The sequence below is a fragment of the Schistocerca nitens genome, chromosome 8 (assembly GCF_023898315.1).
Source record: "Schistocerca nitens isolate TAMUIC-IGC-003100 chromosome 8, iqSchNite1.1, whole genome shotgun sequence".
Lineage (NCBI taxonomy): Eukaryota > Metazoa > Arthropoda > Insecta > Orthoptera > Acrididae > Schistocerca > Schistocerca nitens.
Window position 1 is genome coordinate 160,200,724 of NC_064621.1, and position 21,629 is coordinate 160,222,352.

Sequence of the window (21,629 nt, forward strand, 5' to 3'; positions counted from 1 at the left end):
AATAACATCTGGGATAGACTGCAACCCTCTCTGCCGACCGCAGTGGCCGAGCGGTTCTAGGCGCTTCAGTCTGGAACCGCGCGACCGCTTCGGTCATAGTTTCGAATCCTACCTCGGGCATGGATGTGTGTGATGTCCTAAGGTTAGTTAAGTTTAAGTAGTTCTACGTTCTAGGGGACTGATGACCTCAGATGTTAAGTCCCATAGTGCTCAGAGCCATTTGAACCATTTTTACAACCCTGTCTCCCTTCTCATCCACTGCTTCTGTTTCATGGCCATCGATTCTTGTAACTGCCGCCTAATTACTGTACAAGTTGCAAATAGCCCTTCACTCCCTGTATTTTTTACTCCTGCTACCTTCAGAATTTCAAAGAGTATTCCAGTCAAAAACTTTCTCCAAGTCTACAAATACTATAAACGTCGCCAGAATGAGATTTTCACTCTGCAGCGGAGTGTGCGCTGATATGAAACTTCCTGGCAGATTAAAACTGTGTGCCCGACCGAGACTCGAACTCGGGACCTTTGCCTTTCGCGGGCAAGTGCTCTACCAACTGAGCTACCGAAGCACGACTCACGCCCGGTACTCACAGCTTTACTTCTGCCAGTATCTCGTCTCCTACCTTCCAAACTTTACAGAAGCTCTCCTGTGAACCATGCAGAACTAGCACTCCTGAAAGAAAGGATATAGCGGAGACATGGCATAGCCACAGCCTGGGGGATGTTTCCAGAATGAGATTTTCACTCTGCAGCGGAGTGTGCGCTGATATGAAACTTCCTGGCAGATTAAAACTGTGTGCCCGACCGAGACTCGAACTCGGGACCTTTGCCTTTCGCGGGCAAGCCCTCTACCAACTGAGCTACCGAAGCAAGACTCACGCCCGGTACTCACAGCTTTACTTCTGCCAGTACCTCGTCTCCTACCTTCCAAACTTTACAGAAGCTCTCCTGTGAACCTTGCAGAACTAGCACTCCTGAAAGAAAGGATATAGCGGAGACATGGCTTAGCCACAGCCTGGGGGATGTTTCCAGAATGAGATTTTCACTCTGCAGCGGAGTGTGCGCTGATATGAAACTTCCTGGCAGATTAAAACTGTGTGCCCGACCGAGACTCGAACTCGGGACCTTTGCCTTTCGCGGGCAAGTGCTCTACCAACTGAGCTACCGAAGCACGACTCACGCCCGGTACTCACAGCTTCGCAGGAGAGCTTCTGTAAAGTTTGGAAGGTAGGAGACGAGGTACTGGCAGAAGTAAAGCTGTGAGTACCGGGCGTGAGTCGTGCTTCGGTAGCTCAGTTGGTAGAGCACTTGCCCGCGAAAGGCAAAGGTCCCGAGTTCGAGTCTCGGTCGGGCAGACAGTTTTAATCTGCCAGGAAGTTTCACTATAAACGTCGGTTTGTTTGCCTTAACCTATCTACTCAAGACACGATGTAGGGTCAGTATTGCCAGACAGTTCTGTAGTAAAAGGAATGTAGTTGATCGATAACGACTTGCAGTACGCACAGCGAAATAACGCGCGAAAAAATTTCCGTGGGGATAACTCGAAAATTGAAAACTGTGTCACATGTATGCACGCAGGTGACGCAGAAAGGCTGCGGCCGGGATTTAATCTGCCTTGCGTTGCCACCGGTGGCCGGATGGCGAGACTGCCAAACACGTGCGCGCGCGCGCGGCTTGGAGAACGGAACCGCCGTGCAAAGCAAACAGCCGTAATTAAACTGGCTGCGCGCTGCCGGCCGCAGTGGGTTTACAATGCAGATGAGCGCGGGGTGGGCCACCGGCAGAGAGAGACCCGCGCGTGGTTATTGGGTGCGGCCGTGGCGCCCGCCAACCCGCGCAAATATCTGGGAAGCCGGCTGGACCAGTGTTAGCCTGTCCTCCGGCGACTGTTGGCTCACTACGCAGGCACAGTAACTGCGCAAGTAAGCCATTGTATTAATATCAAAATGTGGAATTACTGTACTGGGGAAACTCTAGGAAGAGAAGCAGATGGCGTTGGGCAAAAATACGGAAACACGACGAGAAATGCATGCTTGGACATGAATGCAGATGCTACCCAGGCTTGCAGGTCGTTGAGCCGTGCGTGGCTCGTGTTCGTACCATCTGTTATTTAACACCCGTGCTGTTACTTCCTGGTCGTCGCGTGTCGTCCAATGAGTTGGAACGCACCAGCAGTGCAGTTCTGACCGAGAAATGAAGTCAGCTGGAACGCGCCAGCAGCGGAGTTCGTACCTGGCAGTCGGACAGTTGGGATGGGACAGAAGTTCGGTCGGGTTGGAGCGGCAGTGAGGTTCGGATAGCCATGACTCGATCGACCGTTGCCGGCACACATGGCTGACGACGATCCTGGTTGATCGTCGGTTGGTCGTCTTACCAGACCACTGCTGGCCGATCGCTTATGGGTTGGCGGTGTGTGTCTCAACTCGTGGTTCGTCCTGGTTTTAGCACTGGTCGTGTTCTTCGTCCAGGTGTTTGTGAAATTCTGTGTAGTCTGTGATGTTCACTGCCCAGTTATTTTAATGTTGTCTTCGTGCTGATGTGTAGCAGCTGGTTGGTTGGCGCAGTCGCGTGGTAGCACCAGTGGGGCATGCAACGCCAGGGAGGCGCGGATAGCCATCGCTCGCCGATGATTGCCGACACACATGATTTGAGTGGGGACGACGTTGCTTGGCCGTTTGGTCGGTCGTCTGATAAGACGACGTGTATTTGGGTCGTCCACCGCTTATGGGTTGTCTGTGATCCGTTCTGGTTGTTGTTACGGTCTCTGCTGTTAGCATCGTTTCAGTTTTGGTGCAAGTATGGGGCGGAACTGATCTTGATCATTGGTCTGTTGACTGTCTGTCGGTTGGGTTCCCAGTGGATTGAAAATGGTCGGGAGCGTTAGTGTTTCAATTCTAGGCCGACCCTCGAACATCTCAGCGCCCTTGGGTCTACTGCCCTATTTTTTTAAATTTGTTGTTGTTGTTTTTATTTGTATGGCTTCTAGCCGATTTTTTTTAAGAAAAGTTGTTTTGCTCTTAAGGCCTTCAGCCTAGTTCAAAGAACTGTGTCACGTAAGGCTTTTGGCATTTTACAAATTTTAATGTTGTTGAATTTTAAGTGTTAGGCCTTCAGCTGATTCGAATTTAACTCTTTTACTTCAGCCTAACTAAAGAACTGTTTTAAGATAAGGCGTGCCTTCTAAATTTCTGATTATGCTTGCGTTTTAAGTTATTGGCCTTCAACCGTTTTTAAATTAAAGTGGCTTTCAGCCGGTAATTAAGTCCCAAGGATTAAAGCTGTCTGATTAAAAAAAATTTTTTGGGCTCTTGTAATGTTTGATCAAATAATAAAGTTGTGTGTTCGAGTGTAACTGACAGCCCCTTATTTTGGCCCCTTTCCACAATTTATACTATCTGCCCTGTCCTGCGGGGTTAGCGGGGCGTCTCAGTAGTGTTGATGTATTTGACCACGAATGGCGCCAGTACAGCGTCCTCAGTACGTTGCAAGTGTGTGTGAATTCCTAAGGCACCAAACTGCTGAGGTCATCGGTCCCTAGACTTACATTACTTAAACTAACCTGCGCTAAGAACAACACACACACTCATGCCCGAGGGAGGACTCTAAACTCCGACGGGAGGGACTGCGCAATCCGTGACATGGCACCTCAAATCGTGCGGCCACTCCGCTCGGCAAGTATCAGGCGGGGTCAGAACAGGATTCTATGTAGTTGTGCTTTATGATGTAAATAACGAGGAGAAAACGGCTAATGCTATAATCTGATTTTCCAGAAACATCGCTCAGTGAAAGAGGAGCCAAAATTAGCGAATACGTGTCTCACATTTTTCGTAGACACTCGACCATTTCTGAGAAAACGACCGTCAAAGTTTTCGACGTAATTTAGACTCATTTTGGCGTACCAACAGCACACACCAAATTTTCAGCGTCTAGCGTCGCGGCCTTATACTTTTGCGTCCCGTCTTCTTTATCTTTTTCATTTATCTTCCCACGTCCGCAGAAGGTTGCTACATGAATGCTCCTTATCAACTTAGCGGATAGAAGGATGTTATTACCAATTGGGTTTCACAATAACTGTCACACATTTATCGCAAAACTCTGGTGGGGAAGCATGGCCAGATATACTGTATGCCTTTTATACCACCAACTACGGATTCACAGGCTAAACTGACACATTTCTGGAGGTTCAATACGAGCGTGGGGGTCTTGTAAACTGAAGCGGAAGCCTTACCGCTTGGAATTGCTGCAAGCCCTGACTTCCGCTAATGAATTTTTGACACAGTTGCACCAGCTTATGGATGGGTTCTGTGAGAAACTCTTCACTTACAAAGCGACGCCTTTTTTTTTTTTTTTTTTTTTTTTTTTTTTTTTTTTTTTTTTGGCACAGAGAACAGGCACAATGTGCGAGTCTGGAGGACACAATCCTGACACTGTCCTGTAGAACATCTGACGTTCGCCGAAAGTTAATGTGATGTGTGTAGGCTCACAGTTTACAGCCCCTTTTTCTTCTAGAGGAGACCGTCACAGGACACGTGTACCTGGACATGCTGGAAAATTAACTCGTTTCACAGATGGAGACCGACAGTATGGACTTCCATCTACCTATACGTTACTGCTGCACCCTACTTTCATCACGATGTTCGTGAATTCTTAAACAGAAAATTTAGAAACCGATGGAACGGCCATGATCAAGTTAATGATCAGCAATTTATGTTGTGGCCAACACATACTCCCGACCCCCTTTTTTGTGGGTTTATATGAAAGATTCAGTGTTTATGCCTCCTCCACCAACAAACCTAATAGAACTGCGAGCTCGAGTCCACACTGCTTTTGAGCTGACTGATAGAGAGAAGCTGCGCCGAAAGTGGGAAGAACTTTACTATCGACTTGATGTCTAGATACTCATTAGGGGCACATATGATTCACATGTAATAAGTCAAAAAAAATTTGTGGAGTTATTCAGTGCGCGCACAAAGGCCTGTGACATGATGTCAAATAATATACTGAGGTGACAAAAGTCATGAATGGCGATATGCACATATAGAGATGACGGTGGTATCGCCGGCCGGGGTGGCCGAGAGGTTCTAGGCGCTACAGTCTGGAACGGCGTGACCGCTACGGTCGCAGGTTCGAATCCTGCTTCGGGTATGGATGTGCGTGATGTCGTTAGGTTTAAGTAGTTCTAAGTTCTAGGGGACTGATGACCTCAGAATTTGAGTCCCATAGTGCTCAGAGCCATTTCTTGACGGTGGTATCGGAAACACAAGGCACGAAAGGGCAGTGGATTGACGGGTTGCCACTTGTACTCTGACGATTCTTGTGACAAGGTTTCCGACGTGATCATGGCCGTATGACGAAAATTAACAGACTGAAAGCGGAACAGCAGTTTGAGCAAGACGCATGGTACATTCCATTTAGGAAATCGCTATGGTTGGCTTGTTTGGGGAAGGAGACCAGGCAGCAAGGTCATCGGTCCCATCGGATTAGGGAAGGATGGGGAAGGAAGTCGGCCGTGCCCTTTCAAAGAAACCCTCTCGGCATTTGCCTGGAGCGTTTTAGGGATTGAACCGTCCTCCTCCTGAATGCGAGTCCAGTGTCTAATCATTGCGCCACCTCCCGTGAGGTAAAAGGTAGGAACCCTCACTAGCAATAATAATCTCGGAAACAGGTATAGTACGGTAGTCTAAGATTTCCCGAGTTTCAAAGGATTCCAAACCGGCTCTTCCTGCATTGTTGCAAGCAACGAAAGCTACAGTTACCCATCCGTTACCCAAACTGGAGGAAGAAGAAACTTTCATTAAGGAAAAATTTAACCTCGCACCACAAAATAAAGTAGGTCCATTAATAAGAACAAATTGAGTAGTTTTACCTACTCCTCTTGTTTCGTTCTTTTTACCCTTCGCAGAAGATGTCGAAGCACCAAGAGTGCCGTCCACATAGACTACCGTACTATACCTGTTTCTGAGATTATTATTGCCAGTGAGGGTTCCTACCTTTTACCTCACGGGAAATCAATATTCCGCTATGTTCAGAATCAACAGTATGCTGACAATACCACATTTCTGGCATTAGCGCTCAGCACGGACAACGCAGTGGCCGACAGCCTTCACTTAAAGACGGAAAGCCGAGACATTAGCGTAGAGTTGTCAGCATTAACAGACAAGCAACACTGCGTGAAAAAGCAGCAGAAATCAATGTGGGACGTACGACAAACGTATCGGTTACGACAGTGCGCCAAAATTTGGCATTAATGTGCTATGGCATCGGACGACCGACGAGAGAGCTTTTGCTAACAGCACGACATCGCCTGCAGCGCCTCTTCTAGGCCTGTCACCATGTGTGTTGGATCCCAGACGACTGGAAAACCGTGACCTGCTCAAATGAGTCGCGATTTCAGTTGGTAAGATCTGATGGTAGGGTTCGAGTGTGGAACAGACTCCACGAAGCCGTGGGCCCAAGTCAACAAGGCACTGTGCAAGTTGGTGGTGACTCCATGTGGTTTGGTCTGAGTCTACGTGGAGTGGACTGGGCTCTCTGGCCCAACTGATCCGACCATTGACTGGAAATAGTTATGTTCCGTTACCTGGAGACAATTTGCAGCCATTCGTGGACTTCATGTTCCCAAACAACGATGGAATTTTTATGGATGACGGCGCACTATGTCATGGGGCCAGAATTGTTCGTGACTGGTTTGAAGAACATTCTGGACGGTGACTCCATGTGGTGTGTTCTGTGTCTACGTGGAGTGGACTGGGCTCTCTGGCCCAACTGATCCGACCATTGACTGGAAATAGTTACGTTCCGCTACCTGGAGACAATTTGCAGCCATTCGTGGACTTCATGTTCTCAAACAACGATGGAATTTTTTTGGATGACGGCGCACTATGTCATGGGACCAGAATTGTTCGTGACTGGTTTGAAGAACATTCTGGACAATTCAAACGAATGATTGGGCCGACAAGAATCCCATCAAACATCAGACGTGATCAAGAGGCCATCTCGTGCACAAAATCCTGCAGCGGCAATACTTTCGCAGTTACGAACGACTACAGAGGCAGCGTGGCTCACAAAAGGGAACCTCCCCATCGCACCCCCCTCAGATTTAGTTATAAGTTGGCACAGTGGATAGGCCTTGAAAAACTGAACACAGATCAATCGAGAAAACAGGAAGAAGTTCTGTGGATCCGTGAAAAAAATTAGTAAAATATTCAAACTGAGTAGTCCATATGTAAGGTAAGTAATATCAAGGAGATTGCGAAATCAGCAGCGCCGTGGTCCCGTGGTTAGCGTGAGTAGCTGCAGAACGAGAGGTCCTTGGTTCAAGTCTTCCCTCGACTGAAAATTTTACTTTCTTTATTTCGCAAAGTTATGATCTGTTCGTTCGTTCATTGACGTTTCTGTACACTGCAATAAGTTTAGTGTCTGTGTTTTGCGACCGCATCGCAAAACCGTGCGATTAGTAGACGAAAGGACGTGCCTCTCCACTGGGAACCGAAAACATGTGATCGCAAGGTCATACATAGGTCAACCGATTCCTCCACGGGAAAACACGTCTGATATATTCTATACGACACTCGTGACGGCATGTGCGTCACATGACAGGAATATGTTGTCGACCCACCTAACTTGTACACTTAGCGAATGGGTAAAAAGATTCTTCTACCTTGCCCGATTTAGATTTTCTTGTAGATGTGATAATCACTCCCAAAATAGTGATGAAAACATAAGAATTTGTCACATGAACTGAAAATAAAAAATTAAAATTTTCACTCGAAGGAAGACTTGAACCTAGAACCTCTCGTTCCGTAGCTGCTCTCGCTAACCACGGGACCACGGCGCACCTAGACTCCCTCTGTCCTTGATGTTGCCTATCTTCGCATGGACTACTAAGTTTGTATATTTTACTAATTTTTTTCATAGTTCCACACAACTTCTTCCTGTTTTCTCGGTTGATCTGTGTTCAGTTTTTCAAGGTCTATCCAATGTGCCAACTTATAACTAAATCTGAGGGGGGTGCGATGGGGAGGTACCCTTGTCAGTATTTCTGCTGGCGACTTCCAGCAACTTGTCGAGTCCAGCCGGCCGCTGTGGCCGAGCGGTTCTAGGCGCTTCAGTCCGGAACCGCGCTGCTGCTACGGTCGCAAGTTCGAATCCTTCCTCGGGGATGGATGCTTGTGATGTCCTTGGGTCAGTTAGGCTCAAGTAGTTCTAAGTTCTAGGGTACTGATGATCTCAGATGTTAAGGCCCATAGTGCTCAGAGCCATTTGAACCATTTGTCGAGTCCATTTCACATCGAGTTGCTGCACTACACAGGGCAAAAGGAGGTCAAACATGATATTAGGATGTATCCCATGATGTTTGTCACCTCAGTGTATAGCTACAGCAAATCTGCATAACTGCCTCATTCACTTGCAATAATCGTGTGTACAAAGCTCCTTGTATAAACGGCGAGGCGGTCGATGAGGGCGTGACTTGTTGGGAACAGCTGGGCAGCCTCCGGCCTGCGGCAGGTGATGTTCTCGCAGTTTCGACTGGCGCGCCTCATGCCGGGCTGTTCCATTAGGGCGGCTATAACTCGCCCTATTTTTATCGCCGCGCTGCGCCACGCCCTCTGCCGCTGCAGCACCGCTTCCAGGCAGCATCCCCCGCTGCACGCCGACGTCGGGCTCTCATTCTGACAAAAGCCGTTTCTTTTATCGCACTTCAAACTCCACAGCGCTGGAATCACCGTTTTACATTAAAGGACTGCAATCCGGCAGGTGTGGATGAGCAGTTCTAGGCGTTTCAGTCCGGAACCGCGCTGCTGCTACGGTCGCAGGTTCGAACCCTGCCTCAGGCATGGATGTGTGTGATGTCCTTAGGTTGGTTAGGTTTAAGTAGTTCTAAGTGTAGGGGACTGATGATCTCAGATGTTAAGTCCCATAGTGCTCAGAGCCATTTTTTTTAAAAGAACTGCAACGAAATCCTTCTCTCACATTTTGAAACAAAAATGTTTAAGGTACTAGCCGAGTACGCGGCGTTGGCCGGCGACTTATTTATTCCAATTCTGTTACTCCATCTCCTGATCTCCCTCTCTCTGTCCATCTCCTGCTCGCCCTCTCTCTGTCCATCTCCTCCTCCCCCATATCTGTCTCCAGGTCCTTCTTCCCGTCTCCGCGATTCTCTCTCCATATTTTCCATCCCCACCCCAATATGACGTTATTGGTTCTTGCCGCATCTGTAGTTCTTTCCAGACGCTAAGTAGTATGTGTACCAAGTTTAGCTGAAAGCGATTCAGACGTTTAGGAGTTGTTTTTACCCGTTGCTTTTCCGGGATACGCAAATGTCACATATATTTACAATATATTTAACGTATTCCACACATATTTCAACCAAAATCTCTACCGAATTTAACCCTACCGTTAAGTTTCCACGCAGCTTATGACTTCATATCTTCTGAACTGTGTATTGTACACTGATTTATTTTGTAGGAACATTCAGTGGCATATGTGGATCATGTCTGCGAAATGTGCTGTAAACAGAGTAAGTAACGAAGAAGTAATAAATTCAAGCGTCATGCTTGATACGTGTGTTACACTACATGAACTGCGAAAACTTGGTAAGCGGTAAACTTTTTCCCTTTCATCATTTTTTAGGGGTTGTCAGTGACAAAAAGTTTCTTTAAGGTTTGAAAAAATATGCGTAAAGTTTGTTTTAATTCATTAAATTCTCTGATTCTCAAATACTGGATGAATAAAATCTGAGTATTCACGTGTCGTGGGCTACATTACCTTTTCACCGCCACCTCCACCCCTTTGGTAGGTATATAGTTACCAACACAGCGATTCTTTCCATACAGAAAGTGATGTGTGTACAAAGTTTGATTGACATCGGTCCAATGGTTTGGTTCAAAAAATGTTGAAATGTGTGTGGAATCTTATGGGAATTAACTGCTAAGGTCATCAGGCCCTAACCTTACTCACCACCTAACCTAAATTATCGTAAGGACAAACACACACACACATGCCAGAGGGAGGACACGAATATCCACCGGGACCAGCCGCACCAGTGGTTTAGGAGGAGCTGTGAAACATACACAGGGTGATTCTTATTAGCGTTTAAAAAAACTCCGTAGCGACGTAATGATGCTGAGGCAAGTAGTTTACTGTAAGATACATGGAGCCGCAAATGTTGGGAACAGAAGTGGTTGAGAAATACTGAACGCGTTACGTCAAATCTAAGATACGGAGGGTATTTTCGAGCGCGTGCGTGAAGGGACGATTGAGATATGCAACACTTTCATTCAAGCAAACGGTGCAAACTTCGAACACCATCGGCAGATTTGATCTGTTGCAAATGTAGAAGGTACAGAATTATCATCCTCGCTGTAACGAAGCAAAAGCTGTTCTTATTTACTGGTAATCATTTAATTCGGGAGCTTATACTGCTTTACTTGTGACGCAAAACAGTAGGTTTGTGTTGCACTGTACTTTACAATCAACTAGGAAAGGCCACGAGACCGGTAATTAGATCAGTAACACAATTCCTCAATGTAAACACATAATTGTCTCACGCAATAGAGAAAGATAATGTACAGTACGGTAGAATTATGGAACTACCCGTTATCATTTACAAATTAGGCCTCGTAGAGCTGGCAGTGGGTCCACTAATCCGTTATACCTCAGTTCCTTTGGACCGATGGACGGAATCTCATGCAGAGATAACTAACTGATTTCCACGTATGAAAGTCTGCCTTATTGCAACCCACTGATGCTTGCTTGTTTGCCCAATTATGTTTCACCATACTTTTGACACGTCAGTCACTGAACGTGTGCCGCAAGAACGCCTCTTGAATCGATTTGTATCTGGACGTAACTGACCCTTGTGCTGTTTTGGTATGTCATCTAAAGCGACATATTACCTCTTCGCCTGCAGCTACGCAACTGACGACTTCGTGTCTCGTCGGGGGCCATCCGCGCTCTCTGCCGCGTTGACTTAACGGCAGTCTCGACCAGCCCGCTGTCGGATGTTTACCACCAGTAACTGGAGCACGGCCATCCAAGGGCAATTGCTGGCAATAGTGTGCGAGATGGACGATGTGAGCAACTGCTGGAATTCAGTATTATTTCGAGCGAGTGGGTAGTATTCTGTTAATTTACACACCCTACAAGCACGTCGCTCGGATTTGGTGAAGTTATGTAAATATAGGTGCGCCTTTTTGAAGAGTGAGTTTGTTCGACTGACTTAATCTACTAGACACATTGCTTTACTTTCTGTGTCCGCCCCGATAGCTGAGTGGTGAGCGTGACAGATTCCCGTCCTACGGGCCCGGGTTCGATTCCTGGCTAGGTCGGGGATTTTCTCCGCTCAGGGACTGGGTGTTGTGCTGTCTTCATCATCATTTCATCTCCATCCGGCGCGCAGTTCGCCCAATCTGGCGTAGAATGTAATAAGACCTGCACCAAGGCGGTCGCATTTGCCCTGAAAGGGGCCTCCCGGCCAATCACGCCAAACGCTCCATTTCCAATACGTTCTGTAAGATATTTTGTACTTTTTTCTTTTAAATTTTGGAATTCATATGTTGCAGAGATTCTGCCACTGAGTAGGAACAGTGAACAAGTAAGATTGACTTTAGGGTTTTACTAAACACTGAGACCAATGAAAGCGTTTTTATCTTACGCACAAAACTATTGTGAATTTATATCGCACTGTTTGTAATGGAACTTTTCTAAGCAAATGTCCTTATTGACTGAACATGGTATTTTTCTTTTTGCCTTATAATATTTTCATGGATATCGAGGGTTTTATTCAGGTATACTGCAGACAGAGCAACCTGACTAGCGTATGAACAAGGCAGGAAAGTTCAGGGTTATTACAAATGATTGAAGCGATTTCACAGCTCTACAATAACTTTATTATTTGAGATATTTTCACAATGCTTTGCACACACATACAAAAACTCAAAAAGTTTTTTTAGGCATTCACAAATGTTCGATATGTGCCCCTTCAGTGATTCGGCAGACATCAAGCCGATAATCAAGTTCCTCCCACACTCGGCGCAGTATGTCCCCATCAATGAGTTCGAAAGCATCGTTGATGCGAGCTCGCAGTTCTGGCACGTTTCTTGGTAGAGGAGGTTTAAACACTGAATCTTTCACATAACCCCACAGAAAGAAATCGCATGGGTTTAAGTCGGGAGAGCGTGGAGGCCATGACATGAATTGCTGATCATGATCTCCACCACAACCGATCCATCGGTTTTCCAATCTCCTGTTTAAGAAATGCTGAACATCATGATGGAAGTCGGCGCTGTCGGTCTCCAGTTGTGGCATGAGCCAATTTTCCAGCAAGCCCAGATACACGTGTCCTGTAACGTTTTTTTCGCAGAAGAAAAAGGGGCCGTAAACTTTAAACCGTGAGATTGCACAAAACACATTAACTTTTGGTAAATTGCGAATTTGCTGCACGAATGCGTGAGGATTCTCTACCGCCCAGATTCGCACATTGTGTCTGTTCACTTCACCATTAAGAAAAAATGTTGCTTCATCACTGAAAACAAGTTTCGCACTGAACGCATCCTCTTCCATGAGCTGTTGCAACCGCGCCGAAAATTCAAAGCGTTTGACTTTGTCATCTGGTGTCAGGGCTTGTAGCAATTGTAAACGGTAAGGCTTCTGCTTAAGCCTTTTCCGTAAGATTTTCCAAACCGTCGGCTGTGGTACGTTTAGCCCCCTGCTTGCTTTATTCGTCGACTTCCGCGGGCTACGCGTGAAACTTGCCCGCACGCGTTCAACCGTTTCTTCGCTCACTGCAGGCCGACCCGTTGATTTCCCGTTACAGAGGCATCCAGAAGCTTTAAACTGCGCATACCATCGCCGAATGGAGTTAGCAGTTGGTGGATCTTTGTTGAACTTCGTCTTGAAGTGTCGTTTTACTGTTATGACTGACTGATGTGAGTGCATTTCAAGCACGACATACGCTTTGTCGGCTCCTGTCGCCATTTTGTCTCACTGCGCTCTCGAGCGCTCTGGCGGCAGAAACCTGAAGTGCGGCTTCAGCCGAACAAAACTTTATGAGTTTTTCTACGTATCTGTAGTGTGTCGTGACCATATGTCAATGAATGGAGCTACAGTGAATTTATGAAATCGCTTACATCATTTGTAATAGCCCTGTACGTTTTAATTGAGATAATATAGGAATTTTACGCCAGTCCATTTCGTAAAGAGTGCGATTTACGAGCTAGATACAGCCGACAACTATCACGGGAGCGCATTGTGATCGCGTATACCTCGTTGGGACCCACGTACCGTACGCACAAGCCGCATCGTTTCTGAGCGTTCAGCAGCACCTTCAACTCGGCACCCTCAATGTTGACGTTTGACAGGACGGCCCAAGTGCCGACGGCTTAACCCCTTCGCATCTGCGCCTGCATTCAACATTCTTTCCACCGCCTCCTCCCCCTCCCCCAGCCCTCGCCCCATCTCTCTCTCTCTCTCTCTCTCTCTCTCTCACACACACACACACACACACACACACACACACACACACACCACTTGACGGAGACTAGTAGCAGCCGGAATAGGTTATTACTATAAATGAATTCGAAATTGCGCATAAGGACAATCACCAGCCTGGAATGGAATGACGACAATGAAAATTTGTGCCAGACCGGGACTCGAACCCTGAGTTCCCGCTTATTGCTAGCGGTCGCCTTTCCATTTGGCTATCCGTGCACAACTCACGACCAGACCCCAACTTCATATGTCGCCAACCATGCGTCTACGACCTGCACTCCTACACCCATTATGTATATTCCCGAACAGGTCTGACGTTTTACTTTAAATTAGCTTGCTCGGTATCGGCATCACAATCAGAATAAGAAGGGCACTGCAATATCGTATCGTAGGGAATTATCGTCCCGTGCATAGGCCGCTGTTAATACCCCACCAAAGATTGCTGCGTTTGGAGTGGCGACCTGACGGAAAACATCGACTGCTGATGAGTGGTATCGCATTGTGTTCAGCATTGAATCATGGCTGTCCAGTATCCCAGACGGCCATCACTGGCGCGTGTGGCAGCGACCTGGGCAGAATTCCGATTCTTGTAATGTTTTGCAGAGGCACAGCGCCGTTATTCCTGGCGCCATCATGTGGTAAATACAGAGGGACCCATAAACATTTATCCACTGTTTAAAAGTCCATTTTTGGTGAAAGTGTAGCTTAAAGTCCAACTTACAGATATCACTGCAGGTGTTCGAAATAGTCACCATTAACATCCACACACAATCGATGCCATCGTACTGCAGCACGAACTACTGACTGCAACGTGTTCAGTTGGATATTTGCACATGAATGTACGATGGATTCTCGAAGTTCATCCAATGTGCGTGGCTTTTGTTGATAAACGACGTCCTTTATTGTTCCCCACAGGTAAAAGATCAGAGGAGTTAGGTCTGGGGAACGTGGTGGATACTCCACAGCACCTCTACGGCCTATCCATCTTCCTGGTAGATTTTCGTCGAGATACGCCCGAACACGATTTTGGTAGTGGGCTGGGGCATCATCTTGTTGAATGTCAACTCTTCCGTCTCCATACAAGTCTCGGATGGCAGGTAAAATGGATGTCTGAAGCTCCTGAAGGTACACCTCACCGGTAACTGTGCCGTCAAAGAAGAATGGCCGAATCAAGCCCCAGCAAGACAACACACACCACACATTTACTCCTGGCAAATTCACGGCTTTGTCTACATGGACGTTCGGATTTTCGGCGGGCCAGTAGATGCAGTTGTGGCGATTTACTGTACCATTGAGTTTGAACTGTGCCTCATCAGACCACACAATCATCTCTGCAAACTCTTCATAGCTGCGCACCATGTTAGTAAACTACTCGCAGTACTCCATTCTACGATCTGGGTCGTCCTCCTCCATTGCGTGTAGTAATCGTGGGACGTAGCACTTCCACTTTGCTGTCTTCAAAATTCGCCGAACACTTGAGCGACTCACTCCAGTTTCACGGGCACACTGTGTCACAGACTTCTGTCGTGAGCGAGTGAATTGTTGTAACACACGACGGGAGTTAGCTGGACTTGTTACTATTACAGGTCGTCCAGATCGTTGTTTGTGTACGTCTTTAACACAGCCTTCGGCTTCAAATTTGTCTCGAATGCGACGAATCGTTAAATGTGTCGGTGGCTGTTTGATACTCATTTCGCCATTGCCGTTGAACCTCATTAATGTTTTCCTACTTAAGGGGCTCCGGAAAGCGCTATACTTGCAATGTTAAAATAACGCTTATAAATTACATCTTTCCTCACAAAGTATTTGAGGTAGGAAGTTGAACTTTTTACAGATTATTTATTGGAATATGGGCTACAACTTAACACAGGGATTTTACAAAATTTTAGTTCAGTTAGAAAAGATGATTTTTTTTCAATTGTAATGAAAATTCACAACATTTTTTTGCAATTTTTTATTTATATATTCAAAAATATACAGTTTTTTGGAAAAAGGCAGTGTTAAATTATGCAGAAGGTACTGTGTAACATTTACTGAAAGTTTGAAACAAATATATTTGGAAGATCCTTAGAAAACATATAATTAGTATGAGAAAATAAAAGTTTTGGGAATCGAGCGACAAAGATTGGATTAACTTTTTAGTGCATTCCAGGTCCATAGGATGGATTATCTTCATCCTCTGCACCAGCTTCCTCTTGTTCCTCCTCCTGTTTACTCTTGCTTGTATTTCTAGACTCTTTACAGCCCTGTCTGCAGCCCGAAGGCGTTCCTTGTCTAAAGCAAGCATCGCTCGTACCATGTTAGAACCTATCTTCATTCCCATATTTCTAAATACCTTTGGCTTTCCAACATTTCTCCTTTTCTTAAAAGCCTTCAGAGGATTTCTAATAACTTTACTTTTACTCATTATTATACTTCAACAAAACAGAGACTCAAGAAACAGAATTAATTACGAATATTTTCGAGATAACGACAGAGTAAATAAACATGAAACAATCGACAATCACACCAGCGATATATATTGAACCATCACAGGTTAGCCACAACACATACTTTATCTCACATCACTAAAATGTACCTGATGAACACGGACGTTAATAATACCATTTGACAGCAGTTTAACAGCGCCACAGTGGGTCACGCCCATGTAGAACACATTTCAAAAAAAATTTAAAAATAGTTGTAGTCTTCGGAATTGAATAAATTATATATCTATTAAAAGGTAATAGTCTGCAGATTCAGAAAACGCAAAAAAGTAAAAATTGAACTTTTCATGATTTTGAGCCTTTCCGGAGCCCCTTAAAATACCACTTTGAAACTGACTTCCTTTCATCGAATGTAAGCCTTGCGCCAGCCATATTTATTGGAGTACCTAGGTGCAGCTAAGAACAAAACACTGACTATCTGGCTACTGTCATCTGACAAAACAAAACAATTCAACGCTTGTGTGGCGATTTCCGGAACTGCAAACTATTACACTACCAAAGGTGAGAACTGTCAATAAGCTTGCCACTTATGGACTTTTAAACAGTGGATACATTTTTTAGGACCCCCTCTGTATACCGACTATCGAGGACAGCTACAACAGTTTTCGGTCAACCTGCCTGAGGAGGGGCTACAATGGGTTTACGACAGCCTTTGCAATCGAATCGAAGCGTACATGCAGGGCACAGGGGTTGCAGCGTCATACTGATGTGGGTACTCTTACTTCGAAATTCTTTGTAACTCTGATTTCTTGTAATCATTGCAATAACGTAACATACTCTCTCAAACCGTGAAATTTCATTTCGTTTCCTCATCCCCTTCTGACTCCTTTTGTGAGACAATGTAGTTACGAGTTCATTTATAGCTGCATTATAAAACTGTTTCTAAGAACGGATCCACTTACGCCCGTCTTTAGGACCAAATGCCGACTGTATCTGTACTGCACTCTGATTTATGTATGTGAGCCACACACAGAGATCGCGAAAGGAGATTATTTCCCTGCAAAGCATTCCAGTTGCCTGGTGTACTCACATTTATTGCGAAACATCTGGGAAGACTTTTCGGCGCACCAGATATTGTTTCCGCCATGGCTGGGCGGATATTGAACCAGTGCCACGAAAACCCAATAAACCGACTGCTTCGGCAGGGCGGGCGCCTAGGTAGAGGGAGAGCTGCAGGGGGTGGGGGGAGGACATTGCTGTGAGACCTCTAATGAGAAAATTTTATTGCTCCGCCTCGGGGGATGACTGGAATAGAGGCCTGCTCCCACAACTGCTTTAGTGTCGGGGTTGCGGCGTACTGCGACACAAGGGTTGCACCGCTACAGCTACCATTACAGCAAATAGTACTGTCAGTCTACTTAAGGTACATTTCTGATGTCGTGTATAACCAGTCGTAGAACAATACAAATTTGTTGTACAAGAGCTGGGTGTGGATTTTTTTTCGAAAAAACGAGGATATTTTAAGCGGCTAGCTCCCCCCCCCCCCCCTCTCTCTCTCTCTCTCTCTCTCTCTCTCTCTCTCTCTTTCTCACACACACACACACACAGACATAGACAAAGACACACACAAAATACAAAATGTGGAGGTCAGTCACTCATTTGGCGCGGTCCATGCTTGAAGCTCTAAGGAATAAAGACGAAAAGTAATCTGAAATGGCACCAGCGTGTCCTAATGCTCGTACAATCTTTGCACTCGCAAATCTCTCCGATTGTGATGACCTGAGGACGCAATTGCTAGACTGCCTTCACTCAATAGTGTCGTATGGCATAACAGTCTGTGGTAATCCATCTAGGACAATGAGACAGCAGCTGGACATGAAGTACTTGGGTAATGAAAACTGAAACCAACAACTGTATTGTAATTCAGACGTTGTTTATTTAAAACATGCTACCAGGTTCGATCAGAAGAAGTTTCATGTTCAAGCGCCAAGCCTTATCTGTCATCAACAGAGATAGGGGATGCGGTATTAGAATCAAAATTTAAGGACTTTGGAATACCTGTGATCGAATAAGGCAGAAGGGATAAAGATAACATCCCATCACAATTTCTGAAATAACTGGGGAAAGAGACGACAAAACGACTGTTCACGTTGGTCTGGCGATATACTATCTGACTTTCGGAAACGCATCATTCACGCAAGGCGCCGACAAGTGCGAGAATTAGCGCACAATCAGCTTAACAAGCTCTGGCATCCAAGTTCACGACAAGGTTAATACACGAAAGAATGGAAAACAAAACTGACGATGGGTTACATGACGATTTGTTTGGCTTTAGGAAAGATAAAGTCATCAGAGAGGCAAACCTGACGTTGCGGTTGATAATGGAAACAAGATCAAAGAAAAATCTAGATACGTTCATAGGGTTTGTCGACCTGGAAAAAGCTTTCGACAATATCAAATGGTGCAAGAAGTTCTGAATTCTGAGAAAAATATTGGGGAAAGTATAGGGGAAGAAGGGTAATACACAATTTATACAAGAGCCAAGAGGGAGCAGTAAGAGTGGAAGAACAAGAACAAAGTGCTTGGATTAAGAAGGGTGTAAGACAGAGATGTCGTCCTTCACCCCTACTGATCAATCTATACATAGAAAAAGCAATGATGGAAATAAAGGAAAGGTTGAAAAGTGAAACAAAAATTCGAGGTGAGAGGATATCAATGACAACATTCGCTTATGTTGCTATCCTCTGGAAAGCGAAGAAGAATTGCAAGATCTGTTGAATGGAATGAACAGTCTAGTAAATACAGAATATGGACTGAGAGTAAATCTAAGAAAGACGAAGGTAATGGGAAGTAGCAGAAATGAGAAAAGCGAGAATCTGAACACCAGAATTGGGGATAACGAAGTAGGTGAGGTTAGGGAATTGTGCTACCTAGGCAGCAAAATAATCCGTTACGGACGGAGCAAGGAGTACATAAAAAGCAGATTGGCACTGACAAAAAGGCCATTCCTGGCTAAGAGAAGTCTACTAGAATCAACAAACATAAGCCATAATTTGAGGAAAAAATTTCTGAAAATATACGTTTGGAGCACAGCACTGTATGGTACTGAAATATGGACTGCGGGAAAACCAGGAAAGAAAAGAATCCAAGCATATGAGATATGGTGCTACAGAAGAATGTTGAAAATTAGCTTGAATATGGCAAACACTGAGAAGAGGAAGAGACGGGATGGTGGGACATCTGTTAAGGTGTCATGAAATAATTTCCATTGTACTAGAGGGAGCTGTAGAGGGAGACAGAGATCGGAATACATCCAGCAAATAATTCAGGACGTAGATTGCAGATGCTATTCTGAGACGAAGAGGGTGGCACAGGGGAGGAACAATCCATATAGTTATCGTAATGGGCTTTTACAGCTTGTTAGCCCTGCCGTTAATTAAAACTGTAATAAATTCGAGTATGCACCAAGACCCCTGCAAGGGTCGCGTGCAAACGTTCAGACAGCTGCAGAAGTAACAGAGCGGGCAGAGTCCGCCAACGCCCAGTCTGGTACTTGCCCCCAGGCGGTCCATTGTCCGGCTCCACCTTCTGAAGCCGATGCTATGTGGGTGCGCTGACCCGTGCATGCGGTGGTGCGCGACGGGCCGGAAAACTGCGAAACGCTCCGGCAGCAGGGGACGTTTGCGGGACAGCAGCACACCTTACCTGTTGACACAGAAGAACAACAACACTGCAGTCTACAGCTTTCAGGCACACTCTTACAAGCATACGCTAACGTTCCGATTTGCTGACTTGGTAACCGGTCGGCAAAGCTTAAAAATAAATTTATTTTATATGGACGTCTGATACCCAAACCTTCAGATGGCAAGCAGTCAGCTCGATACCAAACGTTTTATAGCGACCAAGTGTGAACCAAAACCGCGACACAGTTCGTGTTATGTTCTGTCGTCCAGGAGGACGATCGTAAACGATAAGTAATAGTACGGAGCACAGCAAAAGCATATCTGTGAGCGTCTGTCGTGTAGAGCTCCCATGGGTAAATTAGTAGAGCGTTAGTTGGTCGTACAAACAGTCCCGGTTCGAGCCCTGGTCGTGCCAGTTTTTGTACTGTAGTACGTGTGAAACTGCTATAAGGATGACATGTTTCCGACATGTAAAAGGACTTTTCGGAGTTCATAGCAGTGTCCTATTTGGCAGTCCGCTTTCGCTTCGTTTGTTTGAAAGCGGCATTTCCGATTTCACAGAAAGGATACAAACCATCGGAACAGAAAAATAAAGAAAAATTTGCATCGCACTTGTGGAAGTAATACTAATACTACTACTACTACTACTACTACTAATAATAATAATAATAGTAATATAACAATAAAAGTATTAAGAATAATAACTGACTGTTAGATGGCAGCGCCGTCGTACATATATGAACTGCGAACTATTTTTTTACAAATCAGGATCATGTTACGACATATAACAGTTTCACATGTACTACAGTACAAAAACTGGCATACTTTCCACTGGAGGTCTTGGGAAGCACGGCCGTTCACTTTTTTAAGGAAACGAAACGCCTACAGTCGCCCTTATGATCTTATTTATTGTGTAGCAACCAGTTTCGGTGCTTCAGTGCATGACCAGGCATCGAATTAACGCTCCACCGACTTCTCCACGGGAGCTCCACACGACAGACGCTCACACTTAACGCTTTTCCAGCGCTCCGTAGGCCATGTGTTGCTTATTACTTATTGTTTACGAACATTCTCCTGGTCGACAGAGCATGGTGAAAACTACTTCGGGGTTTTGGATGATACTCTATCGATATACAACATTTGGTACTGATCTGACTGACTGAAATCTGTAGGTTTGTGTGCGAGCCAGGTTTTGGTATTAACTTTTATTAATTATGTATTTATTTGGCCTTCGGAAAATATCATCCATTTAACCAGTTAACAGGTATGTGCACTAACATACTATGAAACACAAAAATTGACAGGCGTAATACGGAATTAATAGAAATCACCAGTTTAATAAAGCCGCTTGTTGGCAGCTAAAATCTGTATGACATTGCTTTCAGGGTGTTTAACGGCATGTTTATCAGCGCCCTTGCAGAGTATGAGTGTTTGAATTTAGCGAGATAAACTAAATCTGTCCTCCTAAGCAACCTTCTTGGGGCATTTGGCCCATGGACACATCTGAAAGATTTTAAAGATTGTCTGACAATAACAACATAGATAATGGTTGCTTATCAGTATCTTACAGTGGACGATAAAAAAAAAAAATCACATCACTGCATGAATGTCTATATGCCACTTCCTCGTGCTTTAGTAGGACATAAAATATTAAATAAAACGAGAATTAGCTGATAAACGTGCTGGTACATGTTATTCCATGATCAGTAACGAGAGTTGGTTAAGACTTTGACATATGGACGTTAAAGTTGCCTATACAATATAGGTTGGTTGGTCGATTTGGAGAAAGGGAGCGCACAGCGACGTCATCCGTCCAGTTGGATTAGGGTAGGATGTGGAAGGAAGTAGACCGTCCCCTTTCAAAGGAACCATCCCGGAATGTGCCTGAAGCGATTTACGGAAATCACGAAAAACCTAAATCAGGAAGGCCGAATGCGAGTCCAATGTGCTAACCACTGCGCCACCTCGCTCGGCCTTACATAAGAACACGAGTCGTTGTAATGAATATAACGAGATATGTAAGTGGAGTGGA

General features: G+C 45.3%; 1 non-coding gene across 1 annotated transcript; it reads left to right on the top strand.

The window, feature by feature from the left end:
- Positions 1-1,277: 1,277 nt before the first annotated feature.
- On the top strand, positions 1,278-1,352 carry Trnas-cga (transfer RNA serine (anticodon CGA)). Its single transcript has one exon. It is a non-coding gene; the product is annotated as a tRNA-Ser (tRNA).
- Positions 1,353-21,629: the final 20,277 nt, after the last annotated feature.